We start from the raw sequence: 25,045 nt of genomic DNA, 5'->3' as shown, positions 1-25,045 counted from the left end.
TCTTGGTAACCAAGCTAGGGACAGGTGGAAACCTTTGGAAATTCTTGTTATTGGCTAGAAATAGTCTCCTTAAAATTGATCTTATTCCTACATCCTAAGAAAAATGTAGAAATATGTATCACCTGTTGTCTAGGAGGTATATCTTGCTTAAACAGACAAAACTTGGTTAAAATGAAATTCAAGAACTGGTAATGTCTTAAAAGAACTGGGCTGGTTCTGAGAGTGTGTTCAAACCCAGGGATGGTGGTGGCTGACAGCCCGGAGAAAATGTTCATCCAAACAGTAGTGGTCCACTGGTCACTGCCAGGCTTCTTGGCCCTTCGTAACTACAGAGATGCTGCATTGACACTTCACCAGAAAAATCACGGTCGACAATGCGGGTCAACAACTCCCTCCTTTCAGACTTTTCAGCAGTCACCCACCTCTTTTGACATTACACGCCAAGCAAGCCATATAGTGATTGCCACAAATGTGATCTAACTAAAGGAATTCTGGTCTCTCCTTCTGCCTTTATTGGTACTCCCTACCCCCTCTCAGATGAATGAAGATAACTGGGCCTCGTTATGCAGAAATAAGAGTGAAAAGCTGAAATGAATGTGTAAGATTTCTTTGCATGTTGGTTCCTTATTCCAAGAACTTGTCTGCTATCCCACTTAGTCCCTACTTCCTATTACTGAGATGTAAGTATTTAGGATCTTAAAATAATATCTGGTCAGCTGTAAATGAACTATTACATCCTTTTCCTCCTCCCCCAATACACACATAAGAAAAACAGAATAAACATACAGAGATAGGATGCTTTATGCTGACATCGTCCTGAAAATGAGCACATGCATGCTGTTCTCCAAGACTTCTGAGAAAGGACATTCACAATTTCTCTCTGGCCCCTGCACCTTCAGAGCAGGAAACCCCCTCTCTCTTCTGTGAGACCATATTTGGGAAACTATCTCTTTTTCAGATGTCTGAAACCAAAAATACCTCTCTTCTAACTTTCAAGTCTTTCCTACTGGAAATCATTTTTAAAAAGGCCCAAGAAGTGGAGGAGGAAGTGAATATTCTGAATATCAGGTACCTTATTTCCTAAGCCAAAATGCAATTTCTCCCAACCAAGAGTATCCAACTAGCTTATGTTCTGTTTTAAGTCTATTAAGCACATCCATAGAGTAAGATTGGAGGAGGGACCATGTCAAATAGGCTTTGAATTTCTGGCAAATGGCTCACTGTATATTTCATTTCAAAGGCCTAATTATGTCTGCATAAATAAACTGTGCTACGCAGCTTGATGCATGGCCATTTGTCATATTAAAACAATGGCATCCAAAATAAATCCCCATTAACATTGTTTAACTTTAATGCTTTGGGGTGTTTGCTACTCAAATGATTAAAAAAATGGAGTGATTTATGATACCACAATTTAAATGAGGCACCAAAACAAATAGACTGTGACTCACTAAGACCTAAAATACACTACAAGCCCAGCTGGATTAGCAGTGCAAAAGACACCCACAGCCGAAGAGTCCCTGTGTGTGTGTGTGTGTGTGTGTGTGTGTGTAAGGATTGAGTAAGGTACTGGGAGAGTTTTCAGGAAAAAAAAAAAAAAGCAATGCCAAGTTTTAAAGAAATGTTTTATAAGTTGCTCACACTCAGTCTCCAGGGAAATACTTGTAAATGATGAGGTTCTGGCATCAAACCGTTGGGGTACACAAAATAGGAACGGGAAAAAAATAAAAATTTTCACAGATCTGGATGGAAAAGCATTGATCCTTCTCTCCCCCCACCCCCACCCCCCCCACCCCCCCACCCCCGCCGTTTCATTTTTCTCTTTTAGAAAACTGCAGGTAGAATATCTCTTTTTATATGAAGAAAAAATACAGAGCTTAAAGACACATCCTTTCAGAGGTCATGGCTCAGTCTTCAAAAGTAAAACACGCTGCATAGGCCAGGAAATTAATAAATGGCAGAGTTGTCTAACTCTCCAGACTTCCCTGGTCTTAACCATAAATTTTCCGGATGCAGCAATGTCTTGGTTTTTACTGCTGTCAGCCCTGTCCACTTTCCTCCTGAGTAGAGCCGTTTCAATCCCTGATCTCTGTCCCACCTAAATCAAGGCAGTGCGACTGCCAAAATCAGCAAAGTCTCTGAATTAGACACTGTATCTGTGAAAGACCCAAATCATTGCATTGAATGCCAGCTCTAAGTTGGGCTTTTGTCTTCAAAGGCAGATTGGGATAAATGCATCTACCAAGGGAGTAATAACATTTTTTTGCCTTAGCCCCTGAGAAACAAACTTCCTGTAAATACTTCCATAAAAATACTTTGAGGTCTTTTAAAACAAAGCACCATATGAAGTGTGTCTAAACAGCACAAAAGTAAACTGAAATTTGGCAACATTCTAATAATGTGAATGGCTAACATGGACAATTTAAGATAAAATCATTTCTTTCCATTTTGGTCGGAATTATCCTGCTGACCATCTATGCTGAAATAACAAGATCAGCCCTTCATGTTGTGCTGCATAAACAGTCACAAACGCAAAGAATGTTGGTGTGTTTGTGCAGGATAACTGCAGCATGGAACAGAGATGCGCCACCCAACAGGCCTTCAACATAAAGAAGCGGCTGCCCAACCAGGCGGGTCCATCTCCAAGGCGGGCCCGCCCAGGCCAGTCACACTGTGCCAGGGATCCCTTCCTCCCTGACCTTGCTCATTCCACTCTAGTGAGTTTTGCTTAATGGCTGTAATCCACTCCAAACCACGATTTCTCCAGTTTTTCCAAAATATTAAAATATCCTAGCTCTTTCTTTCCACACCCAAACTTCAGCTATCTCTCCCTTTCTTCTCCATGTTATTCCTTTTTAAGTTACCCTGTAACAAGAACTCATCTGAGACAAGAAACTAGACTAAAGGCAGCCAGAAAGCCAGATCAGAAATCAGGTGGCATATTTTAGGGTGTATATCAAATGGGCCTAAAGTCTCAAGCTTTATTAGAGTGGTAATCAAGCTTGCATAGAGGAGAAAGCGAACACATGCCCACTGCAGCATCCATATGAATATGGGAAGAGAATGAAGCACAATAAAAATGAAAATAATACACCCAATTGTAAAATATTTTCCCTGCAAACTTGGACCCCAAGGATCTTAAAAATAATTGGCCAAGTGTATTTATTTTGGATTCATTTTGCTTACCCGTGAAATACAACCACCTATAGAACCTGGCCATTTCATTATCTCTGCTAAAAACACAATATCCAAAATGCTCAAACCAGATGAAAAAATTCAGTAGCCAGCTACCTGGTTCCCATCATCCTTGTTCCCTGTAATGGGGGCTGAGAGCTTTTGAACTGACCACACAGGTGACTTCCCAGACCTCCAAAGCATATTTTCCTAAAATTGAGTCAAAAGGCCCAAATCGTGAATCATCGGCGTCATGTGCCTCAGAAAGCATAACTGAGGTTCTGTATTAAAAGCCACTAATACAAAAAAGGGAGGGACACATAAATGGTTTATAATAGAAAAGACCACAGCGTAGATAAGGGATCAGGGAAACACTCATCCACTCAGAGGAATGTAAACTGATACAACCCTTCTAAAGGCAAATTAGGCAAAATAAAAGCTGTATAAACATTTCAACTCAGAAATACAAAAATTAAACCAGGAAAACAGTAATAGATGAACAACAACAAAAAAAAGCTATAGGGATTCTAATAGAGTATTATCCATGCTAGGGAACAGTTTTTTTTTGTTTGTTTTGTTTTGCTTTGTTTTTATTGAATGGTTTTAAAAAGAGAAAAAGGGAAAGAAAGAGAAACACTGACTTGCTTTTCCACTTATTTATGCATTCATTGGTTAATTCTTATACGTGCCCTAACCAGGGGATCAAACCAACAGCCTTGGGATATCAGGATGATGCTCTAACCAACTGAGCTACCCACCGAGGGCATCAGGGAACAATTTAAACAAGATAAATACCAAAATTAGAGCATACCCATATGCTGAAATACTAGGCAGCCACTAAACTTATAGTAAAGAATATTTAGTCATATCAAAAATGTTCACAGGATTTTAGAATTTGTCTATTAAAAAGTTCACTGCCATATGAAAAGACTAGAATGAAGTACAATGAAACTACTAACTGTCAATACTTCTAAGCAGAGAGATCATAGATGATTTCTTCCTACTTCCTTACATATTCTGTTTTAGTGGATTTTTAAATATATATATTTTTATTGCTTTTAAAGAGGAAGGGAGAGGGAGAGAGATAGAAACATCAATCATTGACTGGCTGCCTCCTGCACATCCCCTACTGGGGACTGAGCCCACAACCCAGGCATCGGCTCTTGACCAGAATGGGACCTGGGACCCTTCAGTCCACAGGATGACGCTCTATCCACTGAGCCAAACCAGTTAAGGCCATGCTCTCAGTTTAAACACTTTTTTTTTTTTTGCCAAGAAACAATAACTACAGATATGATACAAATAGACAGAGTAGTTTTAATATAAAGTTCTCAATAGAAAGCATTGAAAACATCCCTAACAAGGAATAATCACTGGGATGAAAGTGAGTGATTGTAGGAAAAGTCATATATCTCAATCCTCATCCATACAAGAAGTCCCATTTTGATGAAATCCAATAAATAAAGGATTCACATTTGTAAAATAAATAAACGAAGGCAGTGGTCAGCAAATTCATTAGTCAACAGAGCCAAATATCAACAGTATCATTGAAATTTCTTTTGAGGGCCAAATTTTTTAACTTAAACTTCTTCTAATGCCTCTTCTTCAAAATAGACTTGCCCAGGCCGTGGTATTTTGTGAAACAGCTACTCTCAAGGGGCCAAAGAGTCAAATGTGGCTCGTGAGCCACAGTTTGCCGACCAGGGAACTAAGGAATAGCTTACTCCTCTACTAAAAACTTCATTCCAAAGATGTCTTAAGTATCTCCTTTGTACGGGGTTCTCAAAGCTATTTGTCCATCAGAATCAGCAATAGCGCTTTTATTAAATGCAGACCATGAGACTACATCCTGATGATACTGATTCAGTAGGTTAGAGGGGAGACTCAAGAGTTCTCATTTCTAAAAAAATCCTCCCTATTGAACTCTTATAGAATAATAAAGACCTAAGAGGTAATTCAACAAAATGCAATGTAAAAATCTTGTTTCAACTGTTATTCAAACAAATCAATTCCTAAAAGATGGAGGAGGGGAGGGGCTATGAAAGGAGATGATACTACCATTGCTAACATTACTAGATATGATGATGGTATTGTGGTTACGTGCTATTTTTTATCTGTATGTTTTTTTAAAGTTTTGTTGATTTTTAGAAAGAGAGAAAGGAGAGAGATGGAAATATTGATGAGAGAGAAACATCCGTTGGCTGCCTCCTGCATGCCCCCTACTGGGGACCAAGCCTGCAACTGGGGCATGTGCCCTGACTGGGAATCCACCCAGTGATCTCTTGGTTCTTGGGTCCATGCTCCATCACTGAGCCACACCGACCTGACTTACCTGTATCTTTTAATCTAAAGTTTCTGCAGATAAAATACTATAGTGTCAGGGAATTACTTAAAATAGTCCAACAACAACAACAATAAAGATGAAATAAAAGCGAACCAAACAAACAAACAAAAAAAAGGAAAGAACAGAAGAAAGAGAATGAAAAGAAAAATTATTTGAGATACATGCTGAATACAAGAGGATTTATTATACTATATCTCTCTACTTATTTTACTCTACTGCTTATATTTTAAATTCTATAAAATGTTAGAGGAGTGGGGGAAGGTGTTCTAGTAGTTTGGAAACCCGTGCTCTAGTGGTTTAAAGATATTTGGTTTATAAAACTGGACCAAAAAGTAAGTTTTCAGAGTCCTCTCTCCTATATAAAGTAAGGAATTTTTCATTTTTAGAATTATCATTTTCAAAACATTAGTGAGTTACTGTTTATAAGCAGCAATTCACAGATCCTTAAAACAGCCCTGGTAAGCCCAAAAGTTTTAAAAAAGAAAGGGGGCCGAAGCCAATTTGGCTCAGTGGTAGAGCGTCGGTCTGCGGACTGAAAGGTCCCGGGTTCGATTCCGGTCAAGGGCATGTACATTGGTTGCGGGCACATCCCCGGTAGGGGGTGTGCAAGGGGCAACTGGTCGTTGTTTCGCTCTCATCGACGTTTCTATTGTAGCTCTCTATCTCTCTCTCCCTTCCTCTCTGTAAAAAATCAATAAAATATATTTTAAAAAAGAAAGGGGGAGTCCATATTCAATAAATACCTACTATTTTATCATATATTACCTTACCCATTACCATAACCACATAGGAGAGAAATAATTTCCAATATTCAGAAGCCAAAATTATAATGGAAAACTATAAACAACATAGATGCTAAATGTCTAACAATAAGGAAACAAAAAGTTAAGCAAATTATGACTCATTCATTTGGTGGACAATATATTGAATAGTGTGATTACAAAATGTTAATGATACTAGGGCATGTTTAGGTAGCAATTTAAGTTTTAAAAAATTTCAGCATAATACACAAATATACATATATATTTTTTTTTAGAAAAAATACATTTAAAATTTTAGAGTTCGTCACCAGGTAGTAGACTATGCAATTTTTAAATTTCGTTCTGTATTTTCTGAATTTTTGTTAGTAAACACCAATTACCTATTTACTAAGAAAAAAAACAAACAAACAGTTTAATAGAGAAGCCCAGCATTACACAACTAATCAGCTACTCCCCACAGACCGAGACTGTGGCCTCCCGACTATCATGTATGACACTGCCTCCAGATCATGGGACAGTATCACATCGTGGTAACATCACATCCATTCTGCAAACAAGCACAGAGCATCGGGCAACCATGTCAAGACAACACTACTCAGACATAACACATCCCAGCACCAAAACAGTACCTAGACTAGTTTTAGATACTGCACATTTATTTCTGTTTAGAATTTTCCATTTTCATCTTCTCAAAACATCCACCTCGAAGACTTTCTAAGAGCCACTTTAAATCTTTTTTTTTTTTTTTTTTTTTTGGAGCAAGGTGATCTGAAAATAAATAAACCAACCCCTTTTTTAAAATGAAAGATACTCAAAACTCACCAATAACTCTTTTCAAGATATCTAATGTGTACTTAGTATTGTAGGAGAAATAGTGAGGGCTTTTTTGCCTTTAAAATTTTTAACTCAACTTAAAATTGTCAAATGAAATAAATTTTAATATATAAAATGTTTAAACCTTGTATAAAGCTCTGGAATAAAACTGAGCTGACTTAACTTGGTAGTGTAACCTTATAGATATACATTGATTTAAATGTCTTAACTTGCTCCCTGGAATTCCTTTCTGTTGCTTAATTTCCAAACAAGAGATAGTAATGCTAGTCTTAAAGGGATGAATCATCAGGGAAGGGGCTGACACCGCTGACAATGTAGTTCTAAAAACAGAAACTATAGATGGTCAGAGAAGGAAGTTTGGAAACATCAGCTGAGGGTCTGAAGCATGTCTTGGGAGGCCACCCAAGGACTCCAGCTTTCCTTGGAGTCCCAGGCCCGAAGCTCTAAGCTGCAGCCCAGGAACAGATGCATTCCTCCAATTCCGAGAGGGGGCAGGGCCAGGCATCGCCCCAGGAGCTGTGGCCACTGCAGCGGGAGTGATGCTGCAGCAGAGGAAGCAGCCGGGGGCCCTGAAGGTGGCAGGACTGGAACCCGCACGTGGGGGGTGCCCCGGAGCTCCGGCTGCCCCAGCTGCTCTCAGCGCCTCTCCCCCTCGTAGCTCTCTCTCTCCACCTTCTCACATACACACTCATCCTTTTGCCCAGGTCTTCTCTACTTCCAACCTTTATCATCCATTTTGTTCTCACTTCTTTTTTTTAAAATCTCTCATCTTGTTCTTCCCTATGCTAATCTGGACTCACTTTAAAATTTGCGTTCCTTCATATTCTTGTCAGCTGAAAGGTTAGGTCAGGTTTTAGGTTATTTTCTCTCTCCCATGTCTTGATGTGTAGGAGACAGTAGCAGCTCATGCTACCCACCACATGTTAGCCACTCAGTATGCTATACAAATGTTTCTGGAAGTGGCATATAAATACCCTCCCTCCAATCTTTCAATTCTGTGCTCCTATATAACTGGGATTTCTAGATTTCTGTTTGGGGTTTTTTCTGTTGTATTTGCACATCTCTGTATGGTTTGTTGAAAGACTACATACAGGCAGAGACAATAAGGTCCCCAACTCTTTTTTTTAAAATATATTTTATTGATTTCTTACAGAGCGGAAGGGAGAGAGATAGAGAGCCAGAAATGTCGATGAGAGAGAAACATTGACCAGTCGCCTCTTGCACAACCCCCACCGGGGATGTGCCCGCAACCAACGTACATGCCCTTGACCAGAATCGAACCTGGGACCCTTCAGTCCACAGACCGACACTCTACCACTGAGCCAAACCGGTTTCGGCTAGGTCCCCAACTCTTAATATGACACAATCATCCGTCACAAAGCATAAGATACTCCTCTTTGTTCCAACAGAAGATTATATAACAGTGTGTGGCCCTACCACTGTCACCATCAGGAAAAAAAAAAGTTTCTAACACAGAGGACTGTTATCTACCTGAGAGAGGTTCCCATTCCCCTTTCGAGCATTATTCTGTTCCCACTATCCTCTCCTCCTCCTTTAACCATCTAATTAGATGATATGTGGAGTTACAGACCAATCTAAGACCTTACAACATTGGGGTGCTGTGTTCCCCCAATGACAGCTCATGTGTAAGACGAGCTGTGCTTTAGTCACTGACGTTCTCTGGGGAGCTGCGATGCCTCCAGCTTTCTCAGAATCGTTACAGTCTGAACGAAGGCCGGATCTCAGCTGGCAGTGAACCTCCCATTACCTCTGGCTATACCAGCTGAAATACCATCTGCTGAATCAAACCCGTGTCCTCTTCACCTGCCACCAGCCCTCCCCAAGTCACCCTTCTAGCAATTATGTTGTAGGTTCCTCTTTGCACTTCAGCTCTCAACTCTCCCATCAGTTTTCAAGAAGCTGATCAAGGTGCCTTCCTGGTTCTTCAGCCTCCTTTCTTACTGTCACCCCCTGAGGGGGACCCACAAACCAAGCCGGCTTTTTAAACAAAAAGGACTTCCTTGCTCCTCCTCTGGGCCTCTGTATGGCTATTCTTCCCACCTTAAATTCCAGCTCTCCTCCTGTCCCACGTACTCTCATCCCTGAAAAACGTGTGTGCAAACCGGCCTGGAGTGGCCTCAGGTGACGGTCCTCCCTGCGGCTCCTCCCTTCATTCTTCAGTTATCCCTCTGGGTTTTCCCAGTCAGGTGTCTAACATTCATACCCATCCTGCCTGTGCTTCATCTCAAAATCTTCCTCAGGTAGTTGATGTCTTCTTTATAGACTGTAAGCTTCTCTCAGGCACAGACTGTGTCTTTCTAACCCAACACTATATCCTTCAGCGACCCTGTATATAGCGTCCGGCACTATATACAAGTAAGAGGAACTTATCAAATCTAGGTGGAATGAGCGGATGAACAGCTCTCCTCAGTCCCATGGCAAACACCTCCAGAACCGGGACTGCCTCCACCCATACCTGACACACCTCCACAGCTTCGGGCCCGGGGCTCAGCCGGACAGTCACCACGCATGGGACTTCACGTTCATCCCCCCTGCGACACGCTCCACAGTTACTTTTAATAAAACTCCTCGCTCTGGCAACTTCAGCAAGATTTTAAATAGTGCTTCTATCATTAGAGATCGTATGTCAGCAGGGGGACGCGGAGAGAAATCCACCCCTGACTCCAGCCGAGAGGAGAGGTGGCAGCACACCAAAAGGCAACCCACCTCATTTCTTGCCGGTTCTCTATGCCTTCCTAACGGGCCCCTACAGCGTCCGTTTTAAACTTTCCAGACTCACACGTGCTGCCATCCACAGTCAAGAGCATGAAGTTTTCCACTGTGCCAGGCCCCTGAGCAGAGTTTTCAGAAGTAAAAAGTCACCACCACTCTTCTCCCTTAGCCAGGGGAAAAAATGACAAAGAACAACAACACAAAAGACAAAGATACCTCAAATGACCCACTGCCTTCTACCTTGGCCTTGTGACGTTAGCCATAGCGCCTTAGCTGAGACTGCCTGGGTGTGTTTACTGCTCTCTTCCAGTCCCCACCCACCTTACCAGGAGCCCTAAGACTGTTAAAGGTTGCATAACTTTAGAGTGGCTTTGGACATGGCTCCCAAGTTAAATGGACTGTTGCAATACTGGACATCCCGGGAGCCCTGGGGGGAGGGGGGAAGGCATCAGAAAGAAGGCGCCTTTGTTCATGAAAGCCAGGAGCAAACCCGGCTGGCGTGGTGGACCTATGAACCAGGAGGTCACTGCTTGATTCTCAGTCAGGGCACATGCCCGGGTTGTGGGCTCAATCCCTGAGGTGGGGCGTTCAGGAGGCAGCCGATCAATGATTGTCTCTTATCATTGATGTTTCTATCTCCCTCTCCCTTCCTCTCTGAAATCAATAAAAAAAAAAAAAAAAATTTTAAAAAAAGCGAGGGGCAAGACAAGAGTCTCACAACAGAACGTGGTAGCGGGGAAACCAGTTTGTTTGAGGTACGGAACACAGGAATTTGCCAGCTCCACAGAAGTGAAATAAATTAGGGAGAACAAGGAAATTACTGGCTGGGAGACAGAGTTATTATGAAAAGCTGATTTCACTGTCCAAAAATGTTAGCCTGCATTTATTCTCAAAATTATCCAAATATTTCAGCAATTATCTATTTATATGCTTGTTTTCTGGACATTTCCTTACTGTTTCTCTCCAGCCTTTTATAAAGTGTGAAAGTGATTTGCTTTTGAAACCATTTCCTCCCTTTCATCACAGTTGCAAGGCCTAGTTTATCGCCCTCCTGGATCCACAAAGATCTGCACTTGGAAAAGGGTTTCAACTGGCCTGAAGCAAAATGTCCTGGAATAGGGGGAGAAAAAAATGTTTCCTTCACTTTGCTACATAATTAAGTTTGATTTGCATACTTATGCCCTCCAATAGCCACTGTGGACAGTGGTCCAAAAGTGCTTTTAAAAGATGTTTCCACTCAGCTGGTGTGCTCAGTGGTTAGAGTCAACCCATGAGCCAGGAGGTCATTGGTTTGATTCTCAGTCAAGGCACACGCCTGAGTTGCAGGCTCAATCCCCAATGAGGGGCGTGCAAGAGGCATCTGATCTATGCTTCTCTCCCATTGACATTTCTCTCTATCCCTCTCCCTCCCTCTCTAACAATCAATAAAAACACACATATATTTTTTTTAAATATGTTTTCGTTTCCTTGGAGAATTCCAGAACTTGAATACACGATGTGCAAAGATACGAAGCAACTCTCTCCGTTGGAACCCAGCTCGATATTACCTTGGCTACGCATTGCTTGCAGACCAACTCCTCTCTGTTTTGTACATTACAGCAAACAAAGCTCATCATAATGAGCACATGAGTCATGCGCATGGAGGTGACTTGTAATTCAAATTGAATTAACTGTAAATGCAAGCAACTGGGGAAAAATTAAGGCCTTATGTTCAGCGCTGTCGCTACATTTGTTAGGGATTTCATCACTGTGTGGAGGCGGTCGGTTCCAGGCAAACGTCTGGACAGATGGAAAGCTCCCCCAGAGCACACGGGTCAGAAGAGGCAGTCCCCGGCCTTCCTTCCGAGGAAGGGCAGGCCGCCTCCTGGCCCCAGCTGCCCGGCTCACTCACACCAGCCGACAGAGCCTCCTGCATGTCAGAGGCCGCAGCTACAGAATCAGTGCGCGGGTTGTGAAACCTCTTATAGACTGGAAAGTGATGGACAAATGTTTGCTGTTGCTTTTTGTATTATGGTCGTTTGTATAAAGTGAGTTTCTCTGTGCTATTTCTTCCTGCAGGTATTTGGCAAGCATGGCCCAATACGCTCAGGATATCAAATGATTAGTAATATGTCCCAAGTAAGGAGAGAGGGAGAGAGGGAGGGTCAACACGAATGTTCAAAAATGGAATTCATCCCTATTAAGCATATATAGCTAATACATTGTTATAGCATATAGCTAATCATTTTATTGGTTATACAATCCAAGAATTTTCTGTATGGGGACAGTGTTTATAATTTTATGAGACAAACAGCATGTTTTCATCTGTATATTAAAAGAAAACACTAGCGGCAATAAGAATGACACCAAATTAATTACATAGCTCATTTTGCTTTTCCTTTTAAAATATTTTTCTGTTTTCCAAGTTCCCTTTTATAATTATCTTTAACCCTTGTCATCATAAAAAAAATAAATAAATAAATAATGCAAGAGAATAAGGGAGATGCCCCACTCGGGGAAGAGGAGGTGAGTGAGGTTTTTGACAGAAGATTTAGGTGAGTCAGACCAAGCAGCCCTCTCTTTGGGGAAGGATTCCAGGATGGGCCACAACTGGAACACAGAATGACCTCATGATTAACAGATTCCAGCACATTTAGGAGTGGTGACATCATTCCAAAGCCACTCTCCTACTGCCTCACTGCCACATTCACCATGTGGACAGCAGTGGGGACTGTGCCGCTTACTAGCAGAGGAGGGGAATGAGATGAGCCACCCAAACCATTCCCAACTGCAGGTGGGGCAAAAGTAGGCCTACAGTTATGAATACACAAGGCACATGGTTTATTCCTATATAATTATTTATTAATTACTGTATTGTTTTCGTTTGAACAACTGTAAACCTACTTTTGCCACACCCTGTACATGACTTTTAATCCACGTTCAACCTGCAGATCCAATCCATAGAAATTCATGGAACTAGAGACGTATTAGCCCTTCTCTAGTCCAAGCTCGGGTTACCCACACTCCCCAGCTGGCCTCAAATAGTCCCATAGATTTAAATAACAGCTACAGGTTCACAACTCCTGATTTCTCCAGCCACCTCCTGTCCTTTGAGTTCCTCCTAAGAGTGTCCATCCTTTCCGCCCTCCCCACAACAGACTGTCCTCCACACAGCACCCAGAGTGAACAATTAGATCTACATTACTCAGAATAAGTGCTGAATCTCTCGAACGGTCTAACTTATCTGAGCTTATCTGCCCCGCCACACTCCTCTGAAGCTTGGCTTCTGGCATGCTGGCCTCTCTGCCAGTCACAAGGCTCGTTCCTTTTCCCATCAGGTCTCTCCTCAGTTATCACCTCAATAAAATTGTCAAATTTGGCCAATAAAAATATAGGAAGCCCACTCAAGGTTGAATGATATATAAATAATAAAGTGTTTTTTAAGTCTAAGTATGTCCCAAGTATGAGCTTACCAACTGAGGCGCAATGTCAAGTGATAAAGCAGAAGTTTCACAGCTGTCAGGGGGTAGATTAAAGGAAATGTGGAAAGCGTAGTGAAAACTGGGATTAGTCCAAAATGAACTATTGGCTGATGTGACTCTAAAAAGGCAGAAGATAAAGGGTGACCACAGTAAGAAGGGCAAGCCTTCCTGGTCACGAGCAGGTCACACACCCCCAAAAAAGAAGCAGGGCAGGCTAGATCACAGCAGTGGACAGTGGTGAGACATTGGAAAACTTACAGACTACAAATCACAATCAACAGGAAGGAGTATCCAGGGCCTCTCTATACGCTACAAGACTGCACAGAGGGGCTGGAGGAGGGCAGATATGAATGCAGCATCCAAGTTTGTGGGTCAGGGTATAATCTGGTTTTGTAAAATATTCTTAGGTTACCATTTAAGTGAAAACTCCAGATACCATAACAGAAATGATTACAATATGAAGTAAGTATATGTTAAGGAAAATATTCATTTTAGTCTATGTTTTTCTTCTTTATGACACGTTTTGGTATTTGTGTTTATTTTTTTATCAAAAATTTTCTAAATGCAGACTATCACTAGGAATTCTTGATTTTCATGGTGTCAACATTGACACATAGTCAGGATTTATGTATATGTTAGGAAAAATGTTCATTTTAGTCTATGTTTTTCTTCTTTATGACACGTTTTGGTATTTGTGTTTATTTTTTTATCAAAAATTTTCTAAATGCAGACTATCACTAGGAATTCTTGATTTTCATGGTGTCAACATTGACACATAGTCAGGATTTATGTATATGTTAGGAAAAATGTTCATTTTAGTCTATGTTTTTCTTCTTTATGACACGTTTTGGTATTTGTGTTTATTTTTTTATCAAAAATTTTCTAAATGCAGACTATCACTAGGAATTCTTGATTTTCATGGTGTCAACATTGACACATAGTCAGGATTTCTATGATGTACTATTACATCAGCATTCACTGGTACACACCCAGCTGCGCACCCCTTTTTATGGACAGTGGCAACTGTTGATTTGTTGTCATTTAACATTTATTCACAAGCCACGATATGCTAGGCATGTTCTATTCAGAATTCAGCATCTAGTGCCATACCCACCTGATGAACTGCTCCTGATCTGAGGTCTATGATCAAAAGACCTTACGGCTCAGGGCTTCCTCATGGTTTTTTCAGGTGTGACTAAGTTTGAAAGTCAGTTCTCTGTAGTGAGAATTAAGAGTGAGTGCAGCCAAACCCGGTTTGGCTCAATGGATAGAGCGTCAGCCTGTGGACTGAAAGGCCCCAGGTTCAATTCCGGTCAAGGGCATGTACCTTGGTTGGGGGCACATCTCCAGAAGGGGGTGTGCAAGAGGCAGCTGATCGATGGTTCTCTCTCATCGATGTTTCTAACTCTCTATCCCTCTCTCTTTCTCTCTGTAAAAAATCAATAAAATATATATTTTTTAAAAAGTGAGTTCACTTTCTGAAATCTTGCACCTCTAGGAAATGTTCATGTGCCCAGTATGTGTACTTGCCCTTGTTGGCCCCCATTAGAAATGTAGTTTTAGAAATTAAAGCCAGAGTTTAAACAATAAAGAATTTAAATTTAAAAAGAAAAGAAATTAAAGCCATCCAATGACTCTTTTTACATCCATGTTGCATGGTATCCCTTTAATACATAATTTGTCTTACTGATAAGCAGTGCTAAAAAAGAAAAAAATGTGCATTTAAGTATTAGCTAAGCCTGATTTTGTGGTAATTAAGTCCAAAATGGGTTTCATGGCCTCCTGAGTATAATCTTTGGTTTTAACAGACAAGAAATGCAATTATTTATGACTATCTGCACAGTCCTCAAGAGACTTAAAAATTACTGTTAAAATTCCAATTGAAAAAGTAAAATCTCTCTGGTTGCACAGAAGTCATAAATAGTGTTTATGACTATTTGCCTAATAGTCCAGTACAACTCCTCTTTACACATGGGGAAATAGAGGCACAAAGAAAAGACTGAAGCCTCACAACCAGATAAATTAATGTCTTCCTACCTAGAAAAGCACTTCAAAAAGATCTGATCCTTTTTGCTAACAACTTCATGTGCAAAAAAAGAAAACAAGTATTTCCTCCTTCCTCCCTGCGGGCCATTAAAAACTCCCTGAAGACTCCAGAAAGGCTCTGGTCTTATTAAAGACACGCTATAAAACTTACAAACAATATCGGTACAAGTGTTTCTATGATATCAGTGGGCTCTGCAGACTGTTAATGAAATTTCCCACCAGGAAAAATACAGAGAGGGGAGAACAGGACTAGACACAAAATTAAAATATATTCATGGGCGAGCCAAATTCAAACATTTGCAGGAGATCCTATGAAGACTGTCCCATAGGTTGCTGCTTTAAAAATGTGTTTTGCAGTATCAAGGAAATAAGTGTGGATATCTTTTACCAAAACTATGACTCAATGAAATAATATGTATTATATTACTTAGTCATCTCTTTAAGGGCCATTATAAAAACCATCAACAATGGTTATCACTGGTTTATATTTTCATATAGTTTGAATTCTTATGATGAGCATTCTTTTTTTATTGCTTTTAGATAGAGAGGATGGAGGGGAGAGAGAAGGGAGGGAGAGAGGGAGGAAAACATTGATTTGCTGTTCTACTTATTTATGCATTCATTGGTTGATTCTTATATGTACCCTGTCTATGTACTGTACCCACAACCTTGGTGTATCAGGACAATGCTCTAACCAACTGAGCCACCAGGCCAGGGCCAATAAGCTTTAATTATTTTTAATATAAAAGTTCATTTCTACCATTTTAAATCTTAATAATTAGTTTCCCACCTCATAGATTATGCAGGTAAAGTTTTAAATTGCAATAAATTGAAATTAAGTGCTTTCCTCAATAGCAAAATATTTTCTGAAACTCTTTCCCCCAGGTAATATTTGTGCATTTTTTAATCACAAATGAAGTTTAATATTAGTTTGGGACAAACACAACAGATTCTGAAAGCAATGAACTCGAACCTAGGGTTATCTATCATACCGGATTTTACATGAATATCTGAGAATTTAATTCTGTTACTTTTGTGGTAAACCTTAATATTCCCAAGTGTGCTAACAACACTTAGGTCTTGGTGCTTTACAAGACACTGAAAACATGACTTGATTACATTTCATTTGATTCCAATTAAAAAGCACTTAAGAAGTTTCTACTGAATTAGATTACACTGAATGTTTCTATAGAAAACACTTCATTATCTGAGGCAGCTTTAATTGAAAATGATCACAGAGAGTGAAAAACACTGTTCATTTTAATAAAATGGGCTAAACCCCATATCATTTCACAATGGCATGCAGGAGATTTTGGTTTATTAAATAAATGTACAAGGGTGCTGGCAAAAAACATCTCTAAAACAGAGTGCTTCATTCAGTCCACACAAGACAAATCAAGTCACATGGCTTTTAAGTCTTAACAGAAACCAGAAATACTGCCCCCCCCCAAAAAAAAATTAATAATAATGAGGAGATAATATCAAGACAAGTGGAAATAATGCCTTTCCATTGAATGTTTAAGCAGTGAATTTTACAATTGATTAAAAATGAAAACAACTTCAGAACAACCATAGTCAAATAAAAATGCAGGGTGCCACCAAACACAGCCTTTCTCTTTTTAACCAAAGGAATACCTTGAAATCAAATTATTATATAAAAATCAGTACAAACTAAAATTTTTGGCCTTCCCAACAGTGTTAAGCAATTTTTTAAAATGTTATTATTTTCAAGCCCTAGTCTGAGATCCAAGAATGGAAAATTATGATTAAAAAGAAAAAGATGATTAAAAGTAAATGCCTAAAGTCGGTTATTTTGTACTAAGCATAAACTGCTAGCTCTCACTGGACAGAAATCTGTATACACATGTGGCATGCCCATCTCTGATACTGCAGGAATAAAGACAACTCTGTGGTTTGTGGTTAGTGATTAAGTACCAAGTGAGCTCGTGAGTGTTCTTGTATAGGAAAAACTGCAACATTTTGAACGTTTCACACTTGTAACAATGTCTTTATTATGCCTTCCAGAATTAATTGACCTAAAATCCAGCGACTCCAAGATATATCTGCTGGATAATTAGAACTCTAAGGACCAACAAATAAAACGCATTATTGACTTCTAGATCTTCAATCAAACAAATATTTACAGCCACAATTTGCAAAAATAATTTCCTTTTAGGTTGGCATCATCTCAAAAATCTGTGCTACTGATCTAAAGCATATCAGGATCATCAGCACCCTCCTCCAAAATTAAGACTGAGATGTAAAAACAACACTGCATCCTTTAGCACAACTTGCACCTACCCTCCCAGCCTGGGTGGGTCTCCCGTGAAAACTCATTATTTTTAAGCTTCTTTGAAAGTCTGTCTGACCTTGAGACCAAGAACAGCAGGGAGGATAAGGAATAGTGACCTGCTTTAGTGACCAGTAGCTATAGATATCAGAGAATGTGTTTGTTGTCAATGATCGTTGCTGAGATCTGTCTATACCACACGGGAACAATCAATTTTGTAAATGATTGCAATAATCAAGGAAATTGCCTAATTTATAAATCCTTGCATACAGCATCTTAATGGATTCCTCCATTTTAATGCTGATGCCTTCAGAGCTAAATGAATTGTTGTCCAGGCTGTCATTACACGAAATGATAAAAACATCCCGTCTGGTGGGGAAACCACATCTCATGGATATTCAGACTCTCAGCCCATAATCACTCATTAGTGACTTCCATGAAAGTTTCATACCGCTGAGCCTCAGCAAGAGCGTTAAGAGCCGGCTCGAGTCTGTGCTCTCGAGTCCGAAATCCCTGCTTTCGTTTCAGAATCTGAACAAATTACATCCCCCTGAACTGAAATGCACTGGTTGTGTCCCCAGTTCTGACAGCCCCATGTTGTCCAAGTTGATCCTTTTTTCCTGGGCTGCTTTTTTGTTTTGTTTTGTTTTACTTTTTTACACCACCCACACCTCAGCGTCAGCAGGTTCGGCCACTCTCAACTTCCACACGGATGATTGCGGATGCATCCAAGCAAATGGGTGACGCCCCACCCTCGCGCTCCTGCTCACGGGTAAACCTGCAGAGGGCCCGTGGAAACCGAGGCTGCACACTTAGCTCCCGCCCTGAGCCCGCCGCACGCACGTAGATTGCTCTCTTCAGTTAAACCCTGGCCAATTGATTCCAGCCAATAGTGTGCTGTCAGTACTTTACTTACTGCTCAATCTCACTAACCTGACATTTATGGTGCACTGATTGGCCTCTGTCAGTGGTGCTGGTTGTAAATTCACTTTGAAAAGCTTTGTGTTAACAGCCTTCAACCAGGCTCCAAGAAGAGTACGAACAGGCAGCCTGACAATTGCTCGACCTCCTGCCCTTATTACAGTGAGTAAATCAGGGTTTGAGCCATTAGGCTGGAGCCTGGGGCCTACACAAAAAGGATTGACATGACGAAAGGTCAACCTCTGTCACACATGTGTAACAATTTGGATAATGGAATTCTGTAACTTATCTGAGTGAGGTGGCAAATGCTTACAAGGAAAAGTATATTCTGCTCTGGCTTCTCTGGCTTTTATGCTAAGTAGTTATACCGGAGTCTGTATTTCTTGTGTAAATACACAAGGAATGCCTGAACGCACGAAATCTTGGGAGTACATACGATTCTTACAAAGAAAGGAAGAAAAAGACAGAGCAAGGCAGTCTAAAAGCGGTTCTGTGCACGGACTTTAAAACGGCAAAACATTCCCCCTGCACTATCAACGCAGCGCATCCACTCTCTGAGAAAAGAGAATTTTGATAACTGTGGAAGAGATTCCTCAGCTAGCTGCTAGGCAGTTTTCGTATTTATTTTTTTAAAACCCATCGTATTATACTCCAACTGCAAGTGATTTCTAGATAACAATAAATTTACTCCAATAATTAAAACTGCCTTAATTGGCACTGAACTATAAAGACTCCCCTGCAGGCTTCTCAGACCCAGTGTTGCCATAATCACATTTTCACCAGATCGCTTGCTGCCATGCAATCATGGGGGCGGGCGGGGGGGGGGGGGGGGGGGGTACCCCATCTATCCGGGAACATCTGAGACTCTAATTGAATTTCTCTACCCTACTTTTAAGTCAGTCTGGAAAAAAAAATTTTTTTTTATTATATGCTGTAAGAAAATATGCAGTCAAGAAATACTTTGAATTATTTTCTTTATGTGGATAAATGCTATCAATAAAAGAAGAAATCTGTAAACAATAGATAAACTGAACTGACTAATGAGATACAGAACATATCACTCTTTATAAAGCATTTGCAAATAATGCACTGTAGCGTCACGTGCATATCTGGATGAAACCTCACTAGCATGAGAATTTCCAAATGGCTATTATAATTATTATTATTATTATTTTTTTTTTTTTTTTTTTTTTTTTTTTTTAGCAGAGTCGTTTTGGGACTTAGAAAACCAAGGTGGCACTGTCCAGGGGGATGCATAAGTTAAAAGGAATGAGACTTAACATGGTTCCTCTCAAAGCCAAATTAAGTATCAAGTTTTGATTTTTAACACAATGCTGGAAACCATTCCAACAGGCAGCAGATGGTTTTACAGTTTATGTAAAACTACAAAATGCTCACACTCTATCAAATGGGCACCACTATAAAAGGCATCTTCAAATCAAATGAGGCAAAACCAAAGAGATATACCAGCTGTCACCCTGCATAATTTAAAACTTAATAGTAACATTACTATGGTTTATTTTTAAGGAGAAATTATTTGGATTTCATAAAACTGACACATTCAAAACCAAGCTGACAAGCAGTCTAGTGTATTAAGTGATAAATTACTGAGAAACACAATTTTTACTTCACTATAACGGTGACAGCCACATAATTCTATCCCCCTGGTGTTTTGATGAGTCAAGCCAAATTGAGCCAAATCTATAAAGCAAAATATGGAGTATATAGTTACAGTACTATCACTGGAACAATTTTTTAAATGATTTTAATTTGATTTTAAAATTATTTTAATTTAAAATAATTAGTTTGTTTCAACATCTAAATCCATACAAATGGGTACAGTACTATAAATGGAATTGGGTCATTTATAGAAACATAAAATATGTTTAAAATATAAAATCAATTCATTTCCTTCTAGTACCAATTACCTATGATGGTTTTGAAATATAAACATGCAGCAATGTGTAATATATTTTTAATATTGGTTTTCATTAAAGTCTTTTGACCTAACTTAAATGTTAATGATGAAAAATAGACCATTTGCTTAAAAGCAAAACTCTTATTAAATCTAAAATATTATGGCACAACATCAAACCACAAAGAGAACCATATTATGTTATCCCTTTTGATTTTCTGAAGAAAAATAATGGAAGTGTCCACATAGTACAAGTGAAAATGAGACACTCAAATTTACTCAGGCAAAGGGAAAACAGGTTCTGTAAAATTAAATCCCTTTCTAGTACCTTGACTGTAATCCTAACTAGTCATTACATTAGTTCAATTAGCAGAATAATTTTTTTAGGGTGAAAATAAGTACAATTTATTTTGTCATCATTGCTAAAATTTCTTGTCAAATAAGACTTTGAATTGAAAGGCCCAAGTAATTCTGGCCTATCTTAAGCTGTAACTATTTTAAACTTCCGTATTTTATTCCAGTAGAATTTTAAGTATACAGTGTACATTCCTCAGGTCCAGCCATATTAAATTCTGATGTTAAACAGAGAGGGGAAACCATGTGCAACTAGATTAATTTATCTCAAAGGGAAAAGAGCACATTAATAATTGAGATAATGTTTTCATAAATGTTGGAATCAAATGTGCCTTTTCACCTCTTTATTAGAAAACACATTAGGATAAAATTATCTCACTCTCATCAATAAGACCTAATTGCTGAGAAAGACTATGTTTTCTTTGCAAAACATTCAGAAAGATTTTTCCCATTACGTCCAAAGAGCTAGAAATATGTCATGCATTCAAGTCTTGTTGGAATAAATGTACGTAAGCAAGGCAAGTGATTATTTAATCCATCCTGTAATGTTTTTGTTTTAAACTATCTAAATTTATTATTAGAACATATTAAAATTCTGATTTTTTAAAAAAACTGGCCAAAAAAATATTAATAATTTGGCTTTTAGCTTATTAATCTCCTTAAATTACAAAAAAAAATACTGTCACTTATTGCTAAAAAAAGAAAAACTCTCAGAACTTCCCATAAAGACTCACAAAAGACAAAACATATTAAAGGTAACAGAATGATATTGAACTTTCTTTAAATCGCTATATTCTTAAAAACCAAGATTATACACAAAGACGTTAGCACACTTACAAACTAATCAAACAAGTTCTCCATAGCTGATGTATGTTAAATATTAAAAAGTCATTTTTCTACAAAGAAAATATAGCTTTTAATTATTATACAAAAGAAGTAACAAAGGTGAATCTGATGTTTTCTCTAATAAGCCTTCATGTGTATAATAAAGTACAACCATACTAAAAACAATGAACTGTAAACCGAAACAAAAATCCATCATCTACTTGGAAACAGTGACGGGAAAAGATTAGCAATCCATTTATTGTACTGAAATAAAGATAAGTAACCCTGGTAAGATCCATCAGGACCTGAGTATTGAACTCTAAATATAAAGACATTTCTTCATCAGCAAGTGACTTGAAAAAAATGTGAGAAAGAAAAACGATTCCAGTTGACTTTTAAAATAAAATAGTCATGATTCAACTGCTTTTAATTTTTTTTAAAGATCTGCTTTATGTCAATGTGATATTCTGGAAGATATCTAAAAGAGTGTGTTTTTAAAATGGATAATTTTTACATGAGTCACACAATAAATAATTATTGCCAAAATTTCCTATAGACCTTCAGTGTATTCCAATTACTGATTCTTTCTAAATATAAATAATAAAATGATTAAAATTTTTCACAACTGAATTAGGTTTGAAAGGAAAGAATAAAATTTAAGGAACAATCCAACATTTAGAATCTTCTGTTATAAATATAACTTAATTCAAATAGTCACATTTCATAAAAATAATAAATCACAATGCTTAAAAATAAATGATACTAATAAAAATCTGAAACCTATTAAAGAGCTTTTTCTTACCAACAGACATCGACTCTAAGTTCCCTGGCCCCAGTCAGTTACATTTTACATGATCCCTCAGGAGACTGATACATTTCATGGCTGCATTTAATATCCCTTCAATCTCCTAAACGTGTGTTATTCTAACTGTTCCTACAGATGATAAAAACAAATAGACTGCCCTGACTTGGGAGAAGGGACCTGTAGATCATTAATGCATACACCAAGCAACTCATTTTTACAACACAGAACCACTTCTATGCATCACCACCCCCAACACACTCAGCTCACACAAACAACGGGTAAAACTCACTTTATGTCTATTGAAGTATCAACAACAACAAAACCTAATTAAATTTCCCAGTCTCTTTACTAAAACAGAATTTAAACTTCATCGAGTACAAGTAAAGGTAATAAAAGAAAGGCTCCATGTTTTTAGTTTATTATATATCAACCATGTTCCACATGCATAGTGGTCTCCTGACAACATCCCAATCATCCACAGCCATTTAGGGGGGAAAACACACACACACACACACACACACACACACACAAAAAAAAAAAAAAAAAAAAAAAAAAAAAAAACCTTAAAACTATAGGATTTTTTTTTTCTTCATGTTTATGGATTTGTCCCCTGGCACTCTAACCCCAAGTCATCAAAGGGCAATAATGTTCACTTTTTAACAGTCTCAGATAGAGCAAATCTGTACCACTGAACAACTGCTTCATAATTTCCTCAGAAAAGTATTGGCAGATCTTTAACTGTATGGTATTAGAGTACCAAATGACACCACTGGAATATGAAAACTGACCAGAAGTGTTTTTATAAACTTTAAACCACATTGGAGGTTACAATTAATTAGAAACAAAAAACAACTGGGGAATATTATGAAACCAGATGCTTTATTTTCCACTTGTCATTTTTTTTTTTCTGTCCAAAAGTTCTAACTTCTAACGTGCCTCTAATGTACCATACCAACCCATTTTCTCCTGCCTTCTTTTCCTATAAAAACTTCTGTTAAAAAGAGAAAAAGCACTATTTGGTAAAATAAATATGCCCAACTATTTTTTCCCCCTCATTTAAGAATCTTATTCAGAAGGACTAAATTTCACTTTAGAAGTGAAATAAAACCTGGGAGCCAGGCACAGGGCACCAGTAGATAACTGCAGGAAACTTAGCTCATACCCTATGCAAGCATGTCAAACTCATGGCTCTTGGGCTGCAGACCTCATTTAAATAAATGAGGCCTGTGAGCCTTTAGTTTGACATGCTTGCCCTATAGCATATGTAGCTCATATCCCCTATTTGGTCATCTTGGGGTGTTGGGCTGTGAGCTCATACTCTAAGCTCCTCCCCATCCATGGAAGCTTTGGGGCACAGGCCTCAATATCCCACTGCCAAGTCATGTAAGGGTTCTGGAGGCTGGGTCCCCTAATATTTGTTATACCCTGCTTTTCACAATACAGTATCTCCAGGGCTGACATAGTGCTGGGCAGAATGAGGGCTCAGCAAAAAATATGACTGGGTTATTGAGTCCCATGAGTTTTAGTTAGTGAATAGGAGGCAGCTCACAGTGAAAATAATCATCTTGACTGGCCACTGAGCCAAGTGTGAGGGGCAAGCTGCTGTAGAAATGACCCATTAATGGAGCCCTAAGGTCCATGCCAACTTGGCCACTGACATCTCAGAAACTTCCTTTTCTGGCTATTCGCACTCCATTATATTGCCTGGCCTCGGTCAGGCAAGATGCTAGAAGTCTTAACCTGAAGAGTAAGCATCTTGTATCTCATAAGTAACTCCAGGGGTGGGAGGTGGCTAACTAGTGGGGGCATGGCCTACAGGCTAAGGGTCTATCTCTGCAGGAGTGGACCTCAATAACCAACCAGGACGCTTCGGGAGAAAGCTTTGGTTAACCTTTTTCAAAGAGATGGTTTATTTTTAAATAATAGGGTCAGGTAAGATTGTGCTATTGAAGCATTGTCTTCAACTGGGTTATTGTCACAAAGTGTCCCTGTGTTTTAATTTTTTATTTTCTTGAAGACTGCATCACTGTACTGCAAAGGAGAACAGAGAAGAACTGGAACTTGCGATTTCTGATTCAGAGACTACAATTTCCTCACTGCGGGAACTTTGAAAAAGTTATGAATGAAACATGTTGCAGTCTCTCAGATTCGGTGTTTACAAAATTGTTTTTATCTCACAAAAATGAGCTTGACTCTTTTCCCCCTATTTATGCTTATGTTCCTTTTTGCCCAGTCCTCAACAACACACTGCAAGAGCTTAGAATGGGACAAAAAGTTCACCCAGCTCACACCCCCAAGGGCCAAGCCCTCTGCTCCACCTCCTCAGCTGGTTTCTCTTTCTCTCAAGAAGCCAGGATATCAAAGACCAAATCCATCTCAGCTGCAACCGAAGCTCCTTAAGGGATTCCACCCTGGGAAACCTGCAGGCCCTGTGTCCCTGGCTTGGTTGCCTTTGTGTCAGGAGGAGCACCTCGCATCATTACAGCACAGGGTGCAAACACCAGGCATTTACGTGACCAGAGACGTCTATTCTCCACTATCCTAGAAAACAAGGGACGTTCTCCCCGAAGTTGCCACCCTCC

The 25,045-nt window shown here is 39.2% G+C and overlaps 1 protein-coding gene across 1 annotated transcript in view; it reads right to left on the bottom strand.

The window, feature by feature from the left end:
- PRDM6 (PR/SET domain 6) overlaps positions 1–25,045 on the bottom strand; it is a 99,179-nt gene that overhangs the window by 63,043 nt on the left and 11,091 nt on the right. The window lies entirely within an intron of this gene.

The sequence above is a fragment of the Pipistrellus hanaki genome (assembly GCF_964339955.1).
Source record: "Pipistrellus hanaki genome assembly, chromosome: 4".
Lineage (NCBI taxonomy): Eukaryota > Metazoa > Chordata > Mammalia > Chiroptera > Vespertilionidae > Pipistrellus > Pipistrellus hanaki.
The sequence above is the reverse complement of the archived record's forward strand: the minus strand, read 5'-3'. Positions and strand labels throughout refer to the sequence as shown.